General features: G+C 35.7%; 1 protein-coding gene across 2 annotated transcripts in view; it reads left to right on the top strand.

The window, feature by feature from the left end:
- Positions 1-4,884: 4,884 nt before the first annotated feature.
- The window catches only part of ZNF654 (zinc finger protein 654), a 59,287-nt gene continuing 37,282 nt past the window's right edge, over positions 4,885-26,889 (top strand). Inside the window, exon 1 of one of the 2 annotated variants that reach the window (XM_010847916.1) lies at positions 4,885-5,153. The gene's annotated coding sequence lies outside the window, so the exon portion shown is untranslated. The remainder of the gene's footprint in view (positions 5,154-26,889) is intronic. The other variant, XM_010847917.1, reaches the window with a different exon arrangement.

The following is a 26,889-nucleotide window of genomic DNA, read 5'->3' as shown; positions in this document are numbered from 1 at the left end:
ATAGGCAAATATAGCCTTGGAGTACAAAACAAAGCAGGTCAAAGGCTAACAGAGTTTTGCCAAGAGAACGCACTGGTCATAGCAAACACCCTCTTCCAACAACACAAGAGAAGACTCTAAACATGGATATTACCAGATAGTCAATACTGAAATCAGATTGATTATATTCTTTGCAGCCAAAGATGGAGAAGCTCGATAAAGTCAGCAAAAACAAGACCAGGAGCTGACTGTGGCTCAGGTCATGCACTCCTTATTGCCAAATTCAGACTTAACTTGAAGAAAGTGGGGAAAACCACAAGACCATTCAGGTATGATCTAAATCAAATCCCTTACTATTATTCAGTGGAAGTGAAAGATCTATTCAAGGGACTAGATCTGATAGAGTGCCTGAAGAACTGTGGACGGAGGTTCGTTACATTTTACAGGAGGCAGTGATCAAGACCATCCCCAAGAAAAAGAAATGCAAAAAGGCAAAATGATTGTCTGAGGTGGCCTTACAAATAGCTGAGGGAAAAAAAAGATGCAAAAGGCAAAGGAGAAGAGAAAAGACATACCCATTTGAATGCAGAGTTCCAAAGACTAGCAAGGAGAGATAAGAAAACCTTAGTGCGAAGAAATAGAGGAAAACAATAGAATGGGAAAGACTAGACATCTCTTCAAGAAAATTAGAAGATACCAAGGGAACATTTCATGCAAAGATGGGCTCAATAAAGGACAGAAATGGTATGGACCTAACAGAAGATATTAAGAAAAGATTGCAAGAATACACAGAACTATACAAAAACGATCTCCATGACCCAGATAATCATGATGATGTGATCACTCACCTAGAGCCAGACATCCTGGAATGTGAAGTCAAGTGGGCCTTAGGAAGCATCACTACAAACAAAGCTAGTGGAGGTGATGGAATTCCAGTTGAGCTATTTCAAATCCTAACATGATGCTGTGAAAGTGCTGCACTCATTATGCCAGCAAATTTGGAAAACTCAGCAATGACCACAGGACTGGAAAAGGTCAGTTTTCATTCCAATCCCAAAGAAAGACAATGCCAAAAAATGTTCAAACTACCACACAACTGCACTCATCTCACATGCTAGTAAAGTAATGCTCAAAATTCTCCAAGCCAGGCTTCAACAGTATGTGAACCATGAACTTCCAGATGTTCAAACTGGATTTAGAAAAGGCAGAGGAAGCAGAGATCAAATTACCAACACCTGCTGGATCATCAAAAAAGCAAGAGAGTTCCAGGAAGCCATCTATTTCTGGTTTATTGACTACGCCAAAGCCTTTGACTGTGTGAATCACAACAAACTGTGGAAAATTCTGAAAGAGATGGGAATACCAGACCACCTGACCTGCCTCTTGAGAAACGTGTATGCAGATCAAGAAGCAACAGTTAGAAGTGGACATGGAACAACAGACCAGTTCCAAATTGGGAAAGGAGTACGTCAAGGCTGTATATTGTCACCCTGCTTATTTAACTTAAATGCAGAGTAAATCATGAGAAACGCTGGACTGGATGAAGCACAAGCTGGAATCATGAAAGTGAAAGAGGAGAATGAAAAAGTTGGCTTAAAACTCAGCATTCAGAAAACTAATATCATGGCATCTGTTCCCATCATTACATGGCAAATAGATGGGGAAACAATGCAAACAGTGAGAGACTTTATATTTTTGGGCTCCAAAATCAGTGCAGATGGTGAGTGCAGCCATGAAATTAAAAGACACTTGCTCCTTGGAAGAAAAGTTATGACCAACCTAAATAGCATTGTAAACAGCAGAGCCATTAATTTGCCAACAAAGGTCCATCTAGTCAAAGCTATGGTTTTTCCAGTAATCTAAATGGATGTGAGAGTTGGACTATAAAGAAAACTGAGTGCCGAAGAATTGATGCTTTTGAATTGTGATGTTGGAGAAGACTCTGAGACTCCCTTGGACTGCAAGGATATCAACCAGTCCATCCTAAAGGAAATCAGTCCTGAATTTTCATTGGAAGGACTGATGCTGAAGCTGAAACTCCAATACTTTGGCCACCTGATGCAAAGAGCTGACTCACTGGAAAAGATCTGATGCTGGGAAAGATTGAAGTCAGGAGGAGAAGGGGATGACAGAGGATGAGATGGTTGGAAGGCATCTCCAACTCGATGAACATGAGTTGATGGAAAGGGAAGCCTTGCATACTGCAGTCCTTGGGGTTGCAAAGAGTCGGACATGACTGAGCAACTGAACTGAACTGCGGGATCCTATAACCAAACCTCTGCAGATACTGAGGGCCAACTGCTTGTAAATTTCAACTAGTTTTATTTATTTTCCTTCATGTGTATTATGGGAAGCCTATTGGAAGTACTGCACACAAGTAGTTTTATTATTTTGGATTCAGATGGATCAGATGGGGTATTAATAGCTGAATCTTGGTGAATAAGGGAAGCTACAATGATTATAGAACCTGAAAAAGTAGAAAGGTTCTCTTCTAAGGACATAAACCCAGCCCATAAATAGGAAGTGAATAAGGTTCTAAGTAGAAATGTATTAGAGCAAACTAAAGATAGAAAAATGTGTTTGTTAGGTACCTATTTTTAATGTGGCACCAGAGAGGTGTTATGTGGGCCAAAAAAAAAAAAAAAGGCAATAAAGTTGGTCAAACACTTTAGTGAAGAGAAAATTTAAATCCAGGAAACCACCATTTACATGTTCCTCCTTTGTTTTGCCTATGGTGGTTTGGAAAAATCTGTCCTACTTGGGATCATCATAGTTAGTAGTAGTTTTTAATTCCCAGGTTAAGAAGTACTAGATCATAGAAGGGGAATACAAGTTCATACAGCTGATGCTCTCTAGCTTTCTCCTTTATCCACACATGTTCCTAGAAATATTAGAGACATACTAGCACCTGGTATGAAAATTTGGAATTGTCAAAGAACTGTGAAAAGTCAGGGATTTTATCTAAGGTAGATTGTCATAGTTTCACAAATGCCGGCCAAAGAAGTGAAACTCCTGGGTTAGAGATAGCAGACTCTGTTACTTTTATAGCACAACAAACAACATGAGCTTCAAGTTCATGGTGGTTCCCTTTGCTTCTCAAGTATCACAGAGGTAATGTGAATGGTCCAAGTGAATCCTGAACTCATAGTACGTTTATATCACAGCTTAGGAATCCAAGCTTCAGTTCAGTTTCAGTTCAGTCGCTCAGTCGTGTCCAACTCTTTGCGACCCCATGAATCGCAGCATGCCAGGCCTCCCTGTCCATCACCAACTCCCGGAGTTCACTCAGACTCACGTCCATCGAGTCAGTGATGCCATCCAGCCATCTCATCCTCTGTCGTCCCCTTCTCCTCCTGCCCCCAATCCTTTCCAGCATCAGAGTCTTTTCCAATGAGTCAAGGGACTCCTAATCTTAAATCCCATGGATAGAGGAGCCTAGTGGGCTACAGTCCACAGAGTCCCAGAATAGTGGGACACAACTTAGTAACTAAACAACAACAAACAACAGCAATATTTTATAATAGTGGGCAAGCATATCTGCCTGACCTTTGCTCCAGAGAGAGCCATTGCTTTGAAGACAGACATCATCTCTGTATTTCAAGGCTGTTTCCTATAAACTTCTTTGAAAGGATGAAGGCAGTCTGGGTCTCTTTTAAAACTAGAAATACAAGGACCCATGGAAAATTACCTCTAACAGGAAGTGATGAGTATGAAAAGTCCTTGAGCTCTAAATGTTCATGACTGTTCTACTCTTCTCTAGTTTTACCAGCTTTAAATCAGGAGTTGGCAAGCTTTTTCTGTAAAGGGGAAGATATTAAATATTTTAGACTTTGTTAGCCATATGATTTCATCATAAAGACTCAACCTGTTATAGCAGGAAAGCAGCCATAGATTATATAATATGTAAATGCATAAACCTGGTTATGCTACAGTAAGAGTTTATGGATATTGAAATTTGAATTTCATGTAATTTTCATGCCTCACAAATATTTTTTCAACCATTTGAAAATGTAATGCCCATTCTTAGATTGTAGGTCATACAAAGATGGTGGTAGGCTGACTTTGGCCTACATGCCATAGTTTGCCAACTGGTTTTATAAGATGAATTTCTAGAATATAATAGTTTGCATACAGTAGTCTTGCATGTGAGAGATCATGATTAACATTTTATAGCAATTGATAATTCTAAATTGTTGTCTCATAAATTGTTCCCAGTTTAGCCTTAGAGTAAATCTGCAAGATAAGCATTGTTATCTTCATGTTATGATGAGGAAACTAATGCATAAAGAAGGTAGATGACATATCCAAATTCATAAACTAGTTAAGTGACAGAGCCAGGACTGATTTTATTTTGTAATCTTTTCCCCATAATATGGTACAGTTTATGAAAGAGTATCATACCACTATATCTTTAATACTCATTTGTTGCCAGAATGTTTAGTTCAGTCCTATATAAATTATAATAATGGATGCTTATTTCTAATTTTATTTATTACTATCTTCTGTCTAGCTATTTTAATATTTGATAATTTGTACTTTGGAAAAAAGCTAGACATAGGATGTGAAAGCATTTATTACAACATTTGGTAAAGATTTGGCAGTTGAACCATATGGTCTTTTATATATTATAATTTTTTCCCACATTTTCAGATAATAGTTCATTTTATTTTCAGATGTATACAATGAAACTAAACAATAAAGACAAGCTTCACTGGTGACTCAGTGGTAAAGAATCCACCTGCCAATGTAGGAGATGTGGGTTGGAAGATCCTCTGGAGAGGGAAGTGGCAACACACTCCAGTATTCTTGCTTGGGAAATCCCATGGACATAGGAGCCTAGTGGGTTACAGTCTATAGGGTCACAAAAGAGTGGACATAACTTAGCAACTAAACAACAACAAACAATAAATAACTTTTTTCCCTCCTAAATCATTTGTGTTCATGCTGAACTAATGTTTTATATGGTAAGTTTTATCCAAATTTAACATTTTCTCTAATAATGTACTTTTTGGATTGCTTCCTTATCAGGTGGTTGAAGATTATGCTGGAAGATGGCAGGTCCCTTTGCCACAGCTTCAGGTTCTTCAGACGGCACTTTGTTGTTTTACATCAGCCAGTGCATCATTCCCAGATGAATGTGAGCACGTACAATATGTTTTGAGTAGCCTTGCTTTGTAAGTACTCTTTACTTCTCGTCAAAGTATTTTTTTGATCTGAGAATTGGTTTTTGATTTTTTTTTTTTTTTTTTTGCAGACAGAACCTTTCTTAAAGTCTTCCCTCAAAAAGAAAATTCCATTTCTTCATGTAAGGGTTTAGATTTAATTTTGGACATTTAGCCATAATTTTACTTTTAGCTTTAGACTTAAATGGAATAGTTATAAGGATTTTTAGGTTTACTATTAGCGCTTTCCTTTCCTTTTTAATTCTCCAGAGTCTCATGGCAAACTTTAATTGTAAGTCCCAGTAGCAGTTGAGGCCGTCATAGTTAGCAAAGGGAACTTAGGTCAGAAAGAGGTTAGGAAACTTTGGTTTTTAAAAACACTTGTAAAGGACTTTGAGTTAAAGATCACAAACTGAGCACTTGTATTTATCCTTTTTGCCCTCCTAGATTCTACTAAAGTAGTAAAGAAGTAGAAGAGGGAAATACAGTGAACAGAAAATAGAGAAGAGTCATCAGTGAATGAAAAGATTTCAGCAGTTTTCTTTGGGAAAGAAAATAGAGGAGTGGTCTTTGAAAGATGGCAGAGCAAGTCATCACTTAATTTTTTAAATTATTTTTGGCTCCTTAAATTAGACTCATATCACATTAGTGAGTGGGTTGTGAATTCATTTATCAGCATTGCAAAATACAACAGAAAATATCAGAGTGTGTCTCATAGGAAAAGTATTACTTTGTGCAACTCTTGTTGTTTTGTATATTTACTTTTATGTACATGTATACTTTATTATTTGTAAAACATTTTTTGAAACTGTGGTTAGCTTATAAAACAAAATTATCCTAGCCTTATAAGATGGGAGGAAGACTATCTGTTATATCTCCCCCTTGGAATCCTAGGGAGGTATAGACTTTGAATATGCAAGGCGTGAAATAGAGAGTAGGGAATGAGATACTTTGGGAGAATACAGATAAAGGAATTAATTGCAGTTTTTCCATTCAGGTTACTCACCAGACCTTAGGGCCTGTCAGGTAGGGAAACAGCGTTGATATTTTCTTTTTTTCTCTAAAGAAATTAAATGATTTTGGAGCAGTGACCTTTGTATTCTGGCAATTAAAGGTTTTTCTTTGAGACAGCTCCCTCATCACTTAATTACCCCAAAGAAAAAACTTATCAATCACCAAACTCTAAACATGCTCATAAGGTTCCCAATTAATCCTTAGATATTAATGGATATTCAAAAATTGTCAGACATTTGGGGGATGACTTCATCATGGAAAAAACACAATTGAAAACAAACTAAAAAAATTCTGGGAGAAATACTGTTAATGTTGAAAACAAAAAAATTAGAAGGGAAATATAAAATCTGTAATTTGCCTTTTCAGAGAGAGTTGAGATTTGTAGGACATTAAAACAGCAACATATCATGCTGTGTGAAAGGAATACTGAGATACCAAAAATAAGTTTGTGGAAATTAAGAAAATATGATGGTTAAAATTTAGAATTCTCTAGGGAGTTGGAAAGTTGAATAATCCAGAATGTAAAACAAAACCAAAATGAAGGAATGTATCAGAAAAAAACTGATGCAGTGACCTCATGTAGGAGGTTCATTATTTAACTAATTGGAGTTCCAGAAAAAGAATTTACAGAATATATGTTGGAGGAAATTTTCAGAGATACAATAAAAGAATTTCCCAGAAACAAGTTTAAACTTCCAGATTGAAAGAGCCCAAGAAGTGCTTAGCACATTGACTAGAAAAAAATACTCAGATAAATACATCATTTTGCAACTTGGAAATACCAAGAATGAAAAAACAGATTTGAATACCTTCTAGAGAGAAAAAACTAGGTCACCTAAAAAGAAACGAATATCAGATTGGTATCAATTTTCATACAGCCAACAGTGGGTGGTAGAAAATAATAAATCAGTGTCTCTACCATTTTAATGCGGACTTACTTTCAGTGTAGAATTTTATACTCATACAAACTGTCAGTGAAGTATGAGAGTAGAAACAGTATTTCCAGGCACGTAAGGACTTGGGAGATTGATTTGTCCACATTTTATTTCTTAAGTTATTAGAGAATGTGCTCCAGAAAAATGGGTTATAATATAAGAAGATCATATGACAGTGGATCTAGAAAACAGTATTTTTTACTTAAAAGAGGAGAGAAGTTCCAGGGTCACTGCTGAATAGGAGGTCTTACAGATATGTCACTTCAAGAGCAAAGTATTCAGTAGGAGATTTGAAACTAACTTTGAGATTTTGGAACCATTTAAGGTAATTATATGGAGAAGGCAATGGCACCCCACTCCAGTACTCTTGCCTGGAAAATCCCACGGACGGAGGAGCCTGGTAGGCTGCAGTTCATGGGGTCGATAAGAGTCAGACAGGACTGGGCGACTTCACTTTCACTTTTCACTTTCATGCATTGAAGAAGGAAATGGCAACCCACTCCAGTGTTCTTGCCTGGAGAATCCCAGGGACGGGGAATCCTGGTGGGCTGCCGTCTATGGGGTTGCACAGAGTCGGACACGACTGAAGCGACTTAGCAGCAGCAAGGTAATTATATAAGTAGACAAGGTAAAGGAAATAAAAAAGCAATTAGATACTCCAGGAAAATTAAAAATAATCTGAATAAGGAAAAGGATAGAGTGATAACTCACTTACTTAAATATGCACTGAATGTTATTTATATAAATATTATTTATATATTCTTCATATACATGATGCTTAGGGTACTTCCCAGGTGGCCCTAGTGGGAAGGAACCCACCTGCCAATGCAGGAGACGTAACGGGCATGGGTTCAGTCCCTGAGTTGGGAAGACCCCCTGGAGAATGGCATGGTAACCCACTCCAGTGTTCTTGCCTGGAGAATGCCATGGACAGAGGAGCCTGGCGGGTAATGGTCCTTAGGATCGCAAAGAGTCAGATATGACTGAAGTGACTTAGTGCACATGTACAAATACATGATGCTTATTGACTTTAAGCTTATAAAAGCACAAATAGTTATAGTTACAGAACAGAGGAAAATTATTAGCCTTTCAGTGTAAGACTATTTAGTGGAAATTGTGAGTTGAAAATGAAGGACAAGGGCACTAATAGCCTTCCTTTATTTTGTATTTTACAAAATGGAGTTTCAGTAGTATAGGAAACCATAAATAAAAGTGTAGGTAAAGTTACAGAGATAAATAATAGAGGAATAATAATGAGTAACTGTTGGGAGGATGAAATTGGTTGTGTGAGGAGTTAAATTCTTTTTTATCATAGCAAGAAGTTAAGAGATAATAGTTAAAATTGGTAAATCAAGAAATACTAGCAAAGCTTATTGTCAGTAACTATTAAAAATACTGAAGTTGTTAATTCTGGGGCATTGGCAGTGAGAGACAGGGTTGAAGCGTTTCTGTACACTTAGCATTTTTAAATCTCGAAGATGTGTAGATTTCATATATACGAACTTTATGGTTTTTTGATTTATATATACGATATATACATATACATTTTAAAGAGAGCATGTATATTATGCTTCTTTAAAAGTTTATATGTATTTAAAGTCATAGGAGCGAGCTATATGAAGTGATGGATATATTAACTGGCTTAATTATGATTACTGTTGTATGCTTTAAATATATACAATTTCTATTTGTCAGTTTTACCCTGCTGCTGCTGCTGCTGCTGCTGCTGCTAAGTTGCTTCAGTCATGTCCAACTCTGTGCGACCCCATAGACGGCAGCCCACCAGGCTCCCCCATCCCTGGAATCCTCCAGGCAAGAACACTGGAGTGGGTAGCCATTTCCTTCTTCAATGCATGAAAGTGAAAAGTGAAACTGAAGTCACTCAGTTGTGTCCGACTCTTAGCGACCCCATGGACTGCAGCCTACCAGGCTCCTCCGTCCATGGGGTTTTCCAGGCAGGAGTACTGGAGTGGGGTACCATTGCCTTCTCCTCAGTTTTACCCTAGTAAAGGTGAAAAAAAAAATTGTAGGTAGGAAGAAGAGTTTAGAGAATGATGTTATGTAGACTTTTAAGAGCATAGCAGTTATAAAAGTGTGTGTGTGTATAACTTAATAACGTTTATTTTTTGTGATACCTAAATGGATATGGGAAATATTAGGACTTCTTGATTATAATTGACAAATCTTTACTCAGGCTAGCTTAAACAAAATAAGGAGGGTGTGGAGGAATTTATTAGATGACTAAACCATGGAAAAGCAAGGACTAGAACTAGTTTCAGGATTTTCTGAATTCAGAGAATAAAATATCTAGAATTGGTCACTTTCCATCACTCCTTTTTTGGCTTCATTCTCTTGGGCTGATGACAATTCTGGGATTAAGTTACTTTAACCAAAGGAAAAGAAACCCTCTGCTCCCATTTCTATTTCCCAAAACATTTTGGGAACTCAGGCCTGGCTGAGGTTGTTTGCCTGTTGCTTGAAGTAATCACTGTGTTGAGGAGAGTGTGATAAGAGTTTTGCCTGTCTGATAGTAAGCACACCCCATAGCTAGGGGAAAAAGTGGAAAGGAGGATACTACATTGGCTGCCACATGAGGACCATAGATTTGTGGAAGGTAAGGAGTTTACTCAAGAAGTGAATGAGGTAGTGAGATAGAGAGCTGGCTAGGTAGGTAGACAAAAATAATGGATGTCATTTCAAAAAATATTTGTATATGATACTTTGAAAGCTACCAAAACATTTTCAATTATTCTCTGCTGATTTATGAAGAAAAGAAAATAAATACTGATAGAAATAGATTAATTTTAAATAAGAAGTACTATTCTTGATTCAGTGTTTATTTGGATTATTTCTCCCAATTTGGATTATTTCACTTTCATTTAAATAATATTTCACTTTTTTATTGTAATGTGAAAATGTTTTTAAAGTTTTCAAAAGTACTTAAACAGATTTTTAAAGTCATTTGTTGACTTTTATTCCTTGCTAGCTTTTTTTTTTTAACTACCGCACATGAAAAGAATAATGTATTAAGCAAAAGTAAATCGTATCTAAGATGGACAGTGCTAGGCAAAAGAAAGTAAATTATCTTAGTGGTTTGTTAAATAGTAATGTTTCATATAGGGGAAACTTTCTGCATTATTTGAATTTACTTTAGCAGAAAAGATAATTGTATTTTTAATATAAGAAAAAAAAAAATGGAGAAATAACCACATGGTGGTACCATTAAAAGAACAGTGAGTCTGTAACAGTATTCTATTTTATTGGAATATTTGAGCCAGAAAACTATTCTAACAATTATTCTATAATTATTCATTCATTCCTTCTGTAAATCTCTGTGCTTCATTCTAAGAGATAAAATAGAAAATAAGAGATGAAGTCTTATTTTAAAGATCTTATAGACTTACTACATAAGCAACTCCAGTAGCATATATTATAAGTATAAAAGAATTACATGGTGTAGTGAGAGAATGTAACAGGGGACCTGACCTGGTCTGGGAGGTCAGGGAAAATATGCTTGGTGAACTAATACTTTAGCTAAATTTTAAAGGAATGATGGGAGTAAATTAAAGAAGCAAAAGAAACTTCCAGGAATGGCAAACAGAATGTTCAAGGTGCTTGGACAGGATGTCAGGATATTAATGTATTTCACTATAACTCATATTTGTTTGTAGAATTCTTATTTATGATATATATCATGTAGTTTCAAAGTTTTATTCACTTAACAAAACATGTACAGGCAAGCTAAAGTAGTAGTATCTATAACATTATGTTTTATGCGAATATATATTATGTATATATGTAATATGTTAAAATCACTATATTCTCTGGTAGTATTGTCCTGGTCTGTATATGTTCACTTTCATAAAAACCAATACACACCTTGTAAATTAATACATATGTGAAGATCTACCTTCTATAGGCTGGGAGATTCTAAAAACTATAATTTTTCTAAGATGTTCTTTATAGAGAAGAAACTGGATTCTGTTTTTTGGATTCTTACCTGAGTGTTTTTTTAAATTCTATAGAAATGAATAGTCATGTAGGGAATTTTCTTAAATGGACTAATTATAATTTTCATCTGGGTTGACTTTCCTTGTAAGCTGTATTTTCTAAAGAAATGAAAATTTTGCCGTGTGTGTACATATGTGTTGGCACTAAAAAGGACCTCAAATTAATTCCTTTTTATAGATAAGAAAACTGAGAACTGAGAAGTTCGGGGATTTTTGCACATCTAAGCTAATTAAATTCTGTTTATTTTTTCCTATTGTTTTCTTGTTTTAGATCAGTTAAATATTGATTTCTAAGTTTTCCAAGTAGAACAAAGCCAAACACCTTTAACTAAGTGGGCCTTCAGACAGACAATGTAAACTTTATCAGTTTTATATAAAAGCAAACTTTAATGTTGCCTTTCTGGCCTCTTTTATCTGGGCAGAAAGTAAATGTTGATAATTTCAGCATTCCAGGTAGGGTTCAGTAATGGAAGTAATAATTTGCTTGGCAGCCATTAGGTCTAAAAGGATCCACATGATCTACTGGAGGCAAGAACTAGTTCAGCTAGCAGCATTTAGTATATACATCGGCAAACATTAAAAGTATATATGCCAATTTGCATAGGGAGAGAAGACCAAAGGGCCTTCTTTTTCATGAAACTAAGTGGGTATACTGTGCCTCTTAATAAGAGTGGCTAGACTGTCATGAGGAGAAGGCAATGGCACCCCACTCCAGTACTCTTGACTGGAAAATCCCATGGACGGAGGAGCCTGGTAGGCTGCAGTCCATGGGGTCGCTAAGAGTCAGATAGGACTAAGTGACTTCACTTTCACTTTTCACTTTCATGCATTGGAGAAGGAGATGGCAACCCACTCCAGTGTTCTTGCCTGGAGAATCCCAGGGACGGTGGAGCCTGGTGGGCTGCTTTCTATGGGGTCACACAGAGTCGGACACGACTGAAGTGACTTAGCAACAGCAGCAGACTGTCATGGGCCACACATATAATGAGAGATCAGTGACCATTTCTGATTATGTTGCTGTATTGTACCACACTTCAAATATAGGCTTTGAGCCTAACTTCAGTCTCTACTGTGTTAAACTATGTTTTATTTGGTTGCATTTATGACTTAAGGCCAGGTTCAACTAATTTAGGGGATAGCCTAGAAATCAAAGGAAGAAAGGCTAATTCGAAAGGACTTTTTTCTGGGAGAGGGTGATGGTAGGCCCCACAAATGGAGAAGGGAATGGCAACCGAATCCAGTATTCTTGCCTGGAGAATCCCATGGACAGAGGAGCCTGGTGGGCCACAATCCATTGGGTCACAAAGAATCGGACATGACTCAGTGACTAAACAACAACAAAGGCTCCATTAAAGCTGTTAGTTTTGTAGGCCTCAGTCAGTATATCCTTTCTCTACAACATGTAACACTTCTATTACTTCTTGACTCTTCAACTATTTTGAACCTTCTCCAATTTTGTATTCATTATCTTTACTAATCATTTGTGGCAGGTGAACTTTATTTATTTTATAGAGAAATGAAGATTGTCTAGCCTTCTATTTCTTTATTTTCTCTCTCTAAGGAAGAAATCCCTTTTGAGCTCACTGGGGGTCTTACTTAAATTCCCTTGCTAAATTCTCTCAACATTGTTTTTTCTTTGCTATTACATTAGAATATTTTGTTTTCAGGATTTGTCATGTTTAAAGTCAAATTAGACAAACCTATACGCATTTACTTACATTGGCCATGTTTAAATGTTCAGCATTTCATTTGGTGCTATATGTGGACTGGCATCTTTTTTCCTAGTAATTTGGTTTTTATTACTCCTTTTGTTAATTTTGGAGTGAAGTCGTTGAGACTGTAGTCATCTTAAAGGCCAAAAGATATAGGGATTATTAACTGGTATATTTGTTTTCACAGAGGTGAAGTGATCAGATGACATCCTCTATTCTCAGCTATAGTACCTATTAAAATCTAGAAGGATGAATGTGTGTAGTTTTAAAAATGGTATTTATTTTTTTCTAACTAAAGGAAGGAAAGCTTGATAATTCTTTTGATTTCCTTCCCATAGTAGCTTTGGTTGACAGAACTAGACTATATCATTATACTGTCAGCTTTCACTGTGGAATGAAGTCAGAAGAAAAAACAAAAAACAAATAAGAAATACATCTTTGGTTGTTGAAAATTTGATAAAATTTTGCTCATTGCTCCTTATACAGAAATTGTAAACTCCCTCAGATGCACCGAAATACATAAAGCACATATTAATAGACCTAAAGGGAGAAATAGGCAAGCAGTACAATAGTAAAGGACTTTAATTAATTGGTGGATCATCCAGACAAAATCACAAAGGTAGCATTGGCTTTGAATGACACTTTAGACCAGATATACTTAACAGACATACAGAATATTCTATCTAAAAGCAACAGAATACACATTCTTCTCAAATGCATTGTATAGATAGATCATATGTTAGTCCATAAAACAAGTCTTAAAACATTTAGAAAAATGAAATCATATCAAGCATCTTTTCTAACTACAATGATACAAAAGTAGAAGTCAATTACAAGAAGAAAATTGGAAAATTCACAAATATGTGGAGATTAAACAACATGCTACTGACAAAGAACAAATCAAAGAAAAATTTAAAAGTACTGAGAAAAGTGAAAATAGAAATGCAGCATATCAAAACTTATGGTATATGGCAGGAGTTCTCAGGGGAAAGTTCATAGCAATAAATATTTACATCAAGGGGAAAAAAAAGATCTCAAACAGTGTTGCCTCACTTTATATTCCTAGGAATCAGAACAAGAACAACAAATGAAGCCCAAAGTCAGTAGAAGGGAACATGTAACTAAAGATGAGTGGAACTAAATGAAATAGAAACTAAAAAGATTGATGAAACTAAGAGCTGGTTCTTGGGGAAGATAAAATTGACAAACTTTCAACTAGACTCACCAAGAAAAAAAAGAGAGGACTCAGAGTCAGAAATGAAAGAGGAGTTGTAATAGCCAATTCCACAGAAATGAAAAGGATCATTGGAGACTACAGATGTCTCACTGCATCCGTGGGAGCATGGTTCCAGGATTTCCCCAGAGATACCAAAATCCACAGATGCTCAAGTCCTTTATATAAAATAACATGGTATCTGCAATTATGTCTAGATTACTTATATAGTACAATGTAAATGCTATGTAGATCATTGTAAGTATAGAATAAAAGCTATGTAAATCACTGCTGCTGCTGCTAAGTCATTTCAGTCATGTCCGACTCTGTGCGACCACATAAACAGCAGCCCACCAGGCTTCACCGTCCCTGGGATTCTCCAGGCAAGAACACTGGAGTGGGTTGCTAGTGTTCAGCAAATTCAAGTTTTGCTTTTTGGAACCTTCTGGAATTTCCCTTCCCTTCCAGTATTTTCCATATGTGGTAGACTGAATCCATGGATGTGTTGTGTGTGTTGTACCTATGGATATGGAGGGCTGTATGTACTATGAAGAATTATACCCTAATAAATTGGACAACTGAAGAAATGGATAAATTCCTATCATGATAGTGCCTACTAAGAGTGAATCATGAAGAAATAGAAAATCTGAACAGTCTAGTTACTAGTAAGATTGAATCAGTAATTCAGAACCTCTCAACAGATAAAAATTCAGGACCAGACAGCCTTACTGGGAAACTCTACCAAACATTCAAACAATTAATACAAATCTTTCTCAAACTCACCCAAAAATAGAAGAGAAGTGGACATTTCCAGACTCATTTTATGAGGCCAACATTACCTTAGTATCAAAACCAGACAAGGATATCATGAAAGACAATTACAGGTCAATGTCCAGTGAAAACAGATGTATAAATCCTCAATCAGATATTAGCAACAGTACCTTAATTGTTGCAACAGTACATTAAAATTTTGACAGAAATAGAACTAACCATTCCTAAAATTTGTATGGAACCACAAAAGATCCCAAATAGGCAAGGCAACTTGAGAAGGAAAAAGCTGAAGGCATCATACTTCCTAATTTCAAACTACATTTGATCCTTGAACAACGAGGAAGTTAGGGGCACCAACTCTCCCATCCACTGTGCAGTGAAAAGTAACTTCACCATCAGCCCTTGCATTTGAAGTTCCACATCCACAGATTTCAACCAACCAAAGATTGTGTAGTACTATAGTATGTATTTAGGGGAGAAAAATCCAGGTATAAGTGGACCTGTGCAGTTCAAGGATTGTTCAAGGGTCAACTGTATGTTACAAAATTATAGTAATCAAAACAGTATGGTATGGACATAAAAGCATACATATAAGTCATCGAACAGGATAGAGAGCTCAGAATTAATCAACACATATATAGTCAATTAATGTATAACACAGGAGCCAAGAACATACAGTGGGGATTGGAGAGTCTCTTTAGTAAATGGTTTTCAGAAAACTGACAGCAAAATGCAAAAGAATAAAACTGGACCATACGCAAAAATCAATTAACAGTGGATTAAAGAATCAAATGCAAGACCTGAAACTATCAAACTAGAAGAAAACATAAGTGGTAAGTTTTCTGATGTTCTTCTTAGTGATAATTTTGTTTTGATTTGACACCAAAAGCAAATGAAACAAAAGGAAAAATCAACATGTGGGACTGTGTCAAACTAAAAAGTTCCTTCACAGCAAAGGTAACCATCAATAAAATGAAAAGCAACTTTATTGAATGAGAGAAAATATTTGCAAATTATATGTCTGATAAGGGGTTGTTATGCAAAATATAAAAGTATAAAGAATGCATACAACTCAACAGCAAAAAAGAAAAATCAGATTAAAAAAAATGGGCAGATAAGAATAGATAGTTTTGCAAAGAAGACATGAAGATGGCCAGCAGGTATATGAAAATGTGTTCAACATCACTAATCATCAAGGAAATGCAAATCAAAACCACAGTGAGATATCACCTCACATTTGTTAGAGTGTCTATTATCAAAAAGACAAGACGTAATAAGCATTGCAAGGATGTGGAGAAAAGGGAATCCTTGTGCACTGTTTGGGGAATGTAAATTGGTACCAGCACTATGGAAAGCACTACTATGGAAGCGCCTCAAAAAGTTAAAAAACTACCACATGGTATAGCAATTCCATTTCTGGGTATTAATATGAAAGAAACAAAAATATTAGCTCAAAAAGATATCACCACCCCTATGTTCATTGCTGTATTATTTGCAGTAGCCAAGATATGAAAGCAACCTAAATGTCCATCAGTACAGGAAAGGATAAAGAGATGTGATATGTATGTATATGTGTATTCATACGTCTATAAACACTAACTCATCAGCCATAAAAAAGAATGCAGTTTGGCCATTTGTGACAATATGTATAGACTTTGAGGGTAGTATGCTAAGTGAGATAAGTCACACAAACACCATAATGATTTCAGTTGTGGAATCTAAAACAAAACTGAACTCATAGATAGAGAACAGATTGGTGGTTGCCATAGGTGGGGGTTGAGGGTAGGCCAAATGGGTAAAGATGGTTAAGAGGTACAAACTCCAGTTATAAACAGGTCATTGGATGTATGTATAGCTTGGTTACTAGCTAATATTTTATTATAAATTTGTAAGATGCTAAGAGAGTGGATCTTATAAGTTCTTACCATAGGGAAAAAACATTGTGGCTGTATGTGGTGACGGACGTTAAGCTAGACTGTTGTGGTGATCATTTTGTAATATATGCAAGTATTGAATTATCATAGTATATTCCTGAAACTAATATAATGTTATATGTAAAATTATATCTGAATTTAAAAAAATTCCAGGATGAACGCACCAAGGACAAACTCATATTTTTAAAATATTTCATAAAAACAAATTTGTGACTCATCTTGGCTGTATTTTATTGGTTATATTTTTCTTATGCCATTGACTTTTGAAAAAGTTTTCCATTCTAATTTTGGAACTGGGGGGATGGAATATAATTTCCTGCTGGTGATATAGGGAATAATCACAAGTAAATTTATTTTTGTCTCCTGTCTTCTTTTTGATTAAGATAGGTTTATATTGTTGTTTAGTCGCTCAGACGTGTCCTACTCTTTTGCAATCCCATGGACTGTAGCCTGCCAGACTCCTCTGTCCATGGGATTTCTCAGGCAAGAATACTAGAGTGGGTTGCCATTTTATTCTCCAAAGACAGGTTTAGCAGGTGTAAGATTTATAGTTTATTTAAATCAAGATCTAATTAGGGAAATACAAATCATGCTAGATAATTCAGTAGAGGGAATTTAATTTAATTTATAGAACCAGTTTCATAGTTGTTGCAAGATCTGAGAGAACAGACCACGGAGAAGAGGAACCTAGACTTAGCAACTAGTAGTTAAGTTGCTGTTTCCCTGGAAATAGGAGGACAGAGGAACAAAGATGGAATGCTAGAACTCAGAGACTGGAGATGGTTGATGAGGGGAAGATGTATTGACCTTTGTGAGAGGAGACCTTGGAAGAGATATAATTACTGCTAACTAGGACCCAGAAGAAGAAGAGCAGGGGGAAAAGACCTCTTACTGCTGCTCCCTTCCTCCTCCAATTTTCTACCACTGCCTCCTTGGTCAAACCTAATCATTAAGCAGTTGCCTTCTGCATAACTGACATAGACGTCTGGGGTTTTTACTCTCCTCAGTTTAGGTAATAAAAATGTATTGAGAAGTCCTGGGATGGTGGTTATTGCCTCCCAACCTTGAGGGAGGAACCCCCACTGTAGGAAGTCACTGAAAAATAACATGCTGTTCCAACACTTCAGGCCACCACAGTGAGAAGGAAAGTCATGCCTCTGAAAATGGGTCAGTCTTCGTTTATCCAAGAAGTGTGGAGAAGACTAGAGCAGAGAGGACCATCACTTGAACTGGGGACAGGGTGGGGTTTGCTGGACCCCAAGCTGACTCCTCAAACACCAAGGAAGGGAGAGATTTGTTTCTTCTCCAGCAGCAAACTCCTCTTACCCTTTATAAAGCTTCCCTGGGTGAAGCTTTCATCCTGTAGGTTCATCACAATGTTGTCAGCATTCAAACAGATATGCTACTGTGGTGTGGTGGTGTGCTGATTGTCATGGAGATGAAAGACCTCTGTTTTTGAAAGGTATTTCCACTGCTTTTATATTTGGTTGATAGGATTTTTTTACCTTAGTACTTTAAAAGGTGTCTATCCATTGTTTTCTGGCTTGTGTGATTCTTTTTTTTTCTGATGAAAAGTCTGGCATCCTTATTTTTGTTACCCTGTATATAATGTACCCTTTGGGGGAGCTGTTTTTAAGATTTTCTTTGTATCATTTTTTAAGTTTTGAGTAGGTTGTATAATACATGTTTGTGGTTCAAAATTCAAGAAGTATGGTGAACACACAAAGAGATACTGTTCAATTTATATTCTTCAATTTTGTTTACAGTGAAAACGTCCTCTAGTTTCCATTTCCATACGCAATCAATGTAATCATTATCTTGGGTTTCCTTCCAGAGATACTTTATGCATATACAAAAAAAATCATGTTTCCTTTTCCTCCATTTTACAAAAATGCTAAAAGGTGCTATAGTATGCACCCTTTCTTCATTGGATATCTTTTCCCATTATAGAGGACTATCATCAGTCATTAAAATGGCTGTAGAGTATTTATATGTTATGGAAATGTAAAAGTTTTAACTAACTGGTACTCTGTTAATTAGTGTTTAGATTTTGTTCCAATCTATTGCTATCAAGAACCCTTTATCAGCAATCCCTTAATTAATTGCCATGTATGAATGGCCCTAGGAATATATACAGGCATATTTTGTTTTGTTGTATTTTGCTTTATTTGATTCATAGGTAACTATTGTTTTACAAATTGAAGGTTTCTGGCAACCTTGCATTGAGCAGGTCTGTTAGTGCTCAACAGAATTTGCTCATTTCATGTCTCTTTGTCTTATTTTGGTAATCCTCACACTGTTTCACACTTTTTCATTATTATTATATTTGTTATTATCATCTGTAATCAGTGATCTTTGATGTTACTGGTACAGCTCACTGAAGACTCACATGATGGTTAGCACTTTTTAGCAATAAAGTATTTTTAAATTAAGCTATATGCATTTTTATGCATAATATTATTGCACACTTAATGGACTGCATATTATAGTGTAAACATAAATTTTATGTGCACTGGGAAACCAAAAAAATAAATTCATGTGTCTTGCTTTATTGCAATATTTGCCTTATTGCGGTGATCTGGACCTGAATCTGAAATATCTGACTTCAAGGATTTTTGCATATTGTACAGGTATCCTGGGAGTAGAATTGCTGGATCAGAGAATGTTAGGTTTATCATTTTGATAGTTAGTGCGAAATTTTCTCTGTTTAAGTTGAGCCAATATATAATATTACCAGCCATATAAGACGGGACCTATTTCCCTACATCTCTGTTAATGTGGCATTTTATAAATTTTTAAGATTATAACAATTCAAACCTACACAGAATTAAAAGGAATAGTATAATGAATTGCCCCTCACCAGCTTTAATCATTATGAATATATCATCAGCCTTCTTTTATCTCTACCTCTGCACTCCTTACCCATTGCTAGTTATCTCTTTTATACCTTTATTGAGGCATAATTTCCACTAAGTTCTTGCAATTTAAGTATTATTAATCAGTTCCTGGGTTGGGAAGATCCCCTGGAGAAGGAAATAGCAGCCTACTCCAGTATTCTTTCCTGGGAAATCCTATGGACAGAGGAGCTTGGCAGGCTACAGTCCATGGGGTCGCAAAAGAGTAAGATATGATTTAACGACTAAACAACAACCCGATTTACAGTAAATTTGTAAAGCTGTGCAGCCATTACTACAATCCAGTATTACTATGATTCTCCACCCCTAAAATATCCCTCTTGCATACTTTCAAACAATCCTTAGTCTCTCCCCAGCCCAAGGAACATCTGTTTTCTATCTTAATTTTATAGCTGCTATACCTAGACATTCCATGTAAATAATATATCATAACATGTAGGCTTTTACATATGAGTGCTTTCATTTAGAATAACGTTTTTGAAGTTCATGTTTTAGCACATCAGTAGGTCATTCATTTTTGTGCTGAATAGTAATCTGTTTTATAGATACAGTACATTTTGTTTTTAAAATCTAGTAACTGATGGATATTTGGACTGTTTGCAGTTTTTTGGCTATGAACATTTGTGTACAAGTGGACAAATGTTTTTGTTTTCTTTGACTAGATATTTAGGAATGGAATTGCAATATCCTATGATAGTGTTGTGGGCTTCCCTGATGGCTCAGTTGGTAAAGAATCTGCCTGCAATGCAGGCGACCCCGGTTCTATTCTGGGTCAGGAAGATCCCGTGGAGAAAGGGATAGGCTACCCAGTCCAGTATTCTTGGGCTTCCTTTGTGGCTCAGCTGGTAAAGAATCCACCTGCAATGTGGAAGACCTGGGTTCAATCCCTGGGTTGGGAAGATCCTCTGGAGAGGGAAAGGCTACCCACTCCAGTATTTGGGCCTAAAGAATTCCACAGACTGTATAGTTGATGGGGCTGCAGAGAGTCGGACACAACTGAGCGACTTTTACTTTCTTGATAGTGTTAGTCACTCAGTCGTCCAACTCTTTGCAACTCTATACAAGAGGAGCCTGGTGGGCTCCTCTGTGGAATTCTCAGGCAGGAATACTGGAGTGGGTTACCATTCCCTTCTCCAGGGGATCTTACTACCTCAAGGATCGAACCCAGGTCTTCTGCATTGCAGACAGAGTCTTTATGTTTAACATAGAACTGCCAAACTCTTTCTAAAGTGACTACGCCTTTAAAATTCTAACCAGCTATCTATACGGGTTTCAGTGTCTCCGCATGTTCACTGACAAACTTACTATTTGTCTTTTTCATGATAGCTATTCTAGTAGTTGCCTAGTAGTATCTCAGTTTTGGTGGATTTCCTCAGTGCTGTTGATGGTAGATCTTTTCATGTACCTTTCTTCAGTGCCTATCTTCTTTAGTAAAATGTCTATTCTAATCTTTTGCCCATTTTTAAATTGGATTGTTTACTTTATTGAGTTTTAAGGGTTCTTTATACTAGTTATACATTCTTTATCAGATATGTGATTTGTAAATACTTTTCCCTATACTGTGGCTTACCTTTTCATTTTCTTATTGGTGTCTTTTGATCTTTTGAAGTTTATTACTGGTTTTAAGAAATTTGATTGTAATTTTACACAGTAGTTTCTCTCACTTTTCTTACTATTAAGCTTCTTGGAAGTTTGGGTTTGTACTTTTTCCCAAATTTGTAAAATTCCTTTGAGAATTTTTTTAGAAACAACCATTATGTTTTCTTAAAGGACACCACTTGAAGGAAATCCACAGTTGACTCACATACTACTGACTGTTCTGTTCATTTTTTTCAGTCTTTGTGTGTGTGTTGACACTGTCTTCTGCAGTCCAATCTGACATTAATCCCATACAATGTATTTTCCATCTCAGACATTGTATTTTTTTATTTCTAAAAGTTTCAGTTGGGTCTTATGTGTTCTGTTTCTCTGCTTAACATGATTATTCTTTACCTCAGGAGTTGGCAGACTGTGGCCCATGGGGTCAAATGCTGTCTATAGCTGTTTCTGTTCTCTTTTTTAATATGGCTCCCAAGCTAAGACATACTATATTTTTAAGCAATGGTATTAAAACAAAATGTGACATTGGTGGCAGTGGGGACGGGGAAGGGGGGAGGGAAAAAAAAATGGGAGAGAGACCTTAATGTGGCTCAGAAAGCCTAAAGTATTATCTGACAACCCAGGCTCCACCTTCAACACAATATGACAGTGGAGGAATTTGAAGCCAGTGGTGCACTGAAGGTCATGATAGCAACAACCCACATGGTAGCAATAACACAAGCCCACTTAGCTCATGACTAGATTTATTTAAATGCCCTACAATAAAGGCTAGCAGAAGAAACGGCATGTCATTTTCCAGGCACCAGTTTAATTAGTATCTGTCTTTACTTTCACAATCATGAAGTCTAGCTTTCAGCCAAGAATTATGGACACATGAAAAAGAAAAAGAAAAAATAATGCACTATCAAGGGACAAAGCAGGTTGTAGAATCAAATTCACATATAAAGATCTAGTGGTAAAAGTGGATAACATGATTTAAATATATTGAGAATTTCACCAAAGAGCTAGGACGCTTTAAGAAAGATTCAAATGGAAATGCTGGAAATAAAAAATACAATAATAGATGAAGAATGCCTCTGATGGGCTCATCATAGAGTTGGTACAATACAGTTAAGGAAAGAATAAAGGAACTCAAGTGTAGGTCAAAAGAAATTACCTAAACTAAATGTCAAGCAGAAAAAAAGAAAATAGAACAGAGGGTCTAAGAACTTTAAGAAAATATGAACCTGTATAACATAAGTTTGTTAGAATCCCAGAAAGAGAAGCAAAATGAGGCAGAAGAAATACAAGACAGTAGCCGTGAATTTTTTCAAATCTACTGAAAGACATTAAACCATAGATCTAAAAATCTCAGAACAAAGAACAACAAACAGAATAATTTTAAACTCTCTCTCAGCCTGCCACCTGTATCACCTAGATGCATCACATTTAAACTTGGAAAATCACAGAAAAAATCTTGAAGGCCACCAGAGAAAAAAGACATTACCTAATTTAGAATACCGCAGCAGACATCTCAGAATCTGTGTAAGCCAGAACATAGTCAAGTGACATCTCTAAAGTACTGCAGGAACAAATCTTTCAACTATTAATTCTTGAGGGAGAAATAAAGATGTTTTCAGGGAAGCAAAAGCTGAAAGATTTTATTCCCAGAAGATGTGAACTACAAAATGATGTAGCACAAGTATGATGCCAGACAGAAAATCTCATCAGTATTCTTACGCTGCTCCTGACTTTTGAATCATGATTAAGAAAATTTTCTCTATAACCAAGTTGTATGTGATTATTTCTGATATTTGTATTAATTTTTTGATCCGTTTTGAATTTTTTCTTATGTTTGGAAGTTGGAGTGAAGCAATTTTGTCTTTTAATACTGGGCTGTCCGATATGAAGCCAACATTTTCCCTGATGTGAGATGCTGCTTCTGTCACATATTCACTTCTCCCATGCAACTGTCCTATTTTTGGATTTTCCATTAAATTTCATTAGGCTGTTTGTTAACATGCCAATATAATGCCAGTTCAATTATAAAGGTTTCAAATGTTTTAATATTTCAAAATGTTTTCATATTGGCTAGTTGCTTTTTGTTGCTCATGCTATTTCATGGTTTTCATGGATATTAGTTTTGTAATCAACTTTCTTCTTTCAGGTATACTAATATATGAATTACAAGAACTTAGTACTGAAGTATATATTTTATATGCTTTTTATCTTCCTTTAGCTCAAGAGCACTGGAACACAAAGACTGAAACTTCTCATTCCAGTTTTAATGCTATTGATGTTTTATATTTTTACTATGATTTTTAAAAGCCCAGATGAAATTATTATTATTGCTTCATGCTATCAAATTTTTTAGTCATTATATGCTTATTAATTTGCATTAATGAATTAACATCTGCTTCCCTCATGGCTGAAGCAGTAAAGAATCCACCTGCCAATGCAGGAGGCACAGAAAACGCTAGTTGCTAGTTTGATACCTGGGTCCAGAAGATCCCCTGGAGGAGGAGATGGCAACCCATTCCACTCTCCTTGCCTGGGAAATCCTATGGACAGAGGAGCCTGGTGGGCTATACTCCATGAGGGCACAAAAGAGTTGACAGAACTGAGCACACACACACCATACTAATTTGCATCTTAGACTCTTCTTGCTCATTTAATTTCCCATGTCTTTTAAATAGTCTATTTTTTTCTGGTTGTTTATACATTGTTCTTTGGCATTTTATAAATACTATGATTAGGCAGGTATAGATTAATCATTATGGAAATTTCTTGGGCTTTCTAGATCTGATATCTTTTATCAGTTATAAAAAATGCTTACTTAGTTTTTGTCTTAGCTTCATTCTCTCTCTCTCTCTTTTTTTGTGGAAGTATGATTAGTCATGTTAGAATAGTACACTCCATTCCTCATGTCCTCATGTCTTTAACCCTTGTGTGTGTTTTCCATTTCTTTGTCTCTCTGTATTGCACTTTTATTTTTTTGCAGATCTTTCAGTATACTAGTTTTACTAGTTTTTTTCTTCACCTGTGTCTAACCTGCAGTTAAATGTGTTCATTGACTTTTAATTTTGTTGATTTTATTTCTATAAGTTTTTGATTGCTATTATCTTTTTTTATAATTTTCAATATTTCTTTATTCTTTAAACATGGAGTAGGAAATGGTAATTCACTCCAGTATAATCCCATGGACAGAGGAACCTGGTGGGCTACAGTCCGTGGGGTTGCAAAGAGTCAGACATGACTTAGTGACTGAATAATATTCCTTAAACTATATTATCCTCATTTTATATTCTAGATCTGGCTTAAATATATAAAGTCTTTGTGGATTTTCTTTTGCTTCTTGCTTATGATGTTGTCTTTCCTTATATAGGCTATGATTTTTATTGACATCATCATTATTACTAATATTTACAAATACTACAATATTTACAAATTGTGAATTTGTATTTTCTTGGAATAAATTTATTTGTAAAAATTGAAGCCTGGGTTTGAAGTGGATATTTAGAAAGGATTTACATTTGTTTCAACCAGAGACCTGGAGATACTACTAGCACAGGACCAATCTTAGCTAAAGTCTTAGCCTGAGAATTTTTGGACCATCTACAGAATATGAATTCAGGTGAAAACCTATATGAGAGGATTTTAAAATTAGTCTTTTTTTTTTCCCCTTTCCTGTGTAATTCAGTGTGCAAGCAGGCAGTTTTCCTTACAGGCTTAGAAATGTGATGAAACTGATCAGAGGAGCATATTAGTATAACTTTTAACTTTTAGTCAAGGCAAAAGCCAGCTGTTTTAGCCAGCATTTTACTTATTTTCAGAGGATGAATCACCAAAGGTGGTGATTCATAATATAGAAAAAATAATGTACAGTTTCTTTATCTGTACATATTTGAAAAAAAAATACAGACCTTTTCTTTCCTCAGTAAAGACATTACTGAAGAAATTGTTTTGAAGATAAATGCATTCAAATGGTTGAGTATGACTAAATGCTCTTTGTTAAGCTTAAGTAGCATTTAAGTTGAGATATCTATATGATCAAAGATTTAGAATTATCATAGAAGAAATTGTTAAAAATCGAGAGTTTATAACACTCTATTCTTCTTTAATTCACATAGAATAGACCTAATTTTATTTGGCTTAAATTGGTAAGTGGATTTCTTGTATTTGGGTAGTTAAGCATTATAATTTACTGGAATTTTCCTGTGGTACATAAATGCAGAAATCCACATTCTTGTATTTCATTGTGAAAATTACTTAATCTGCTTCAGAGACCCAGAAACGAAAAGTAAATCTGGTCATAATTATCACAGTCTATTATTGTGTGCCTGTGTATTTTAGGAAGTACCTTATTACCCCTTGTAGTATATGTGAAAATATGATCTGAATTCTAAGACCAGAATATAGTTTGTTTCATAAATGGGGACTCTAGTGGTATTCTAGTTATTTAAGCTTACATAGCTAATAGGAATATACTGTTTGATAAAAGTAAAAATGACTATAAAAGGTATGCTGCTGCTTAGTTGCTTCAGTCGTGTCCGACTCTCTGCGACCCCATGGACTTCAGCCCACCAGGCTTCTCCGTGTATGGGATTCTCCAGGCAGGAACACTGGAGTGGGTTGCCATTTCCTTCTCCAATGCATGAAAGTGAAAAGTGAAAGTGAAGTCGCTCAGTCGTGTCCGACTCTAGCGACCCCATGGTCTGCAGCCTACCAGGCTCCTCCTTCCATGGGATTTTCTATGCAAAAGTACTGGAGTGGGGTGCCATTGCCTTCTCTGATAAAAGGTATAATTTTTTTAATTAAAAAGGCATGCCATCTGTAATATACTCATCCCACTGCAAATAATTTGTTTTTATATAATTAACTTTATTTAGGTATTTCTAATATGAATAATTATTTCACTTTAGTTAAATGAACTGTAGGTAACCTATAATTAGGACTAGTACTAATTATAATTGGCTAATGCATAGACCGTTACATATTAAGCATTATACTAAATATATAGTTTATCCAAATATTAAGCATTGTATGAAACACATTCAACATTTCCAGTATTATGTTATACAATAATACATTTTTGAAGAAAAACATCTTGATGAATTTTTTTAGATACCTTAAAAATCTTCATAATTTAAGTAAGGAAAAATTGGTGTCTTATATTTCAACAAAACTGACATATGCACAGCTGGGAAAAACTCATGTGTGAAGACTTTAGGTTTCCTCTTAGATTGTTGAAGGAAACTTTGATGGCAATATTAATAATAAAAATAGTTCTGTATTATTATTAGCAAGCACCTATATAGCATTGCCAGGGATTGTTTTAAGTGCTTTACAAGACATAGCTATTATTATTGTTTCTGTTTTATAAATAAAGAAACTGAGACACAGAGATACTAAGTGACTTGCTCAGGGTCACATTTAAAGGAAATAGTGGAGCTGAGATTGAAACCCAGTGTTGGCTCTAGACCATGGTTGAGTAAAGGGCCAGATAGTAAATATTTTTAGGCTTAACTAGTAAGGTCTAGTTGCAGCTACTCAGTTTTTTTATCTGGTGTGAACACAGCCATAGTCAATATATAAATATATGGATGTGGCTCTGTTTGAACAATAATGTAGTTACGGACAATGATATTTAAATTTCATGTAATTTT

This window comes from Bison bison, unplaced genomic scaffold, assembly GCF_000754665.1.
Source record: "Bison bison bison isolate TAMUID 2011002044 unplaced genomic scaffold, Bison_UMD1.0 scf7180017864258, whole genome shotgun sequence".
Classification (NCBI taxonomy): Eukaryota; Metazoa; Chordata; class Mammalia; order Artiodactyla; family Bovidae; genus Bison; species Bison bison.
Note: the sequence above shows the minus strand (reverse complement) of the source record. Positions and strands in the feature narration are given on the sequence as shown.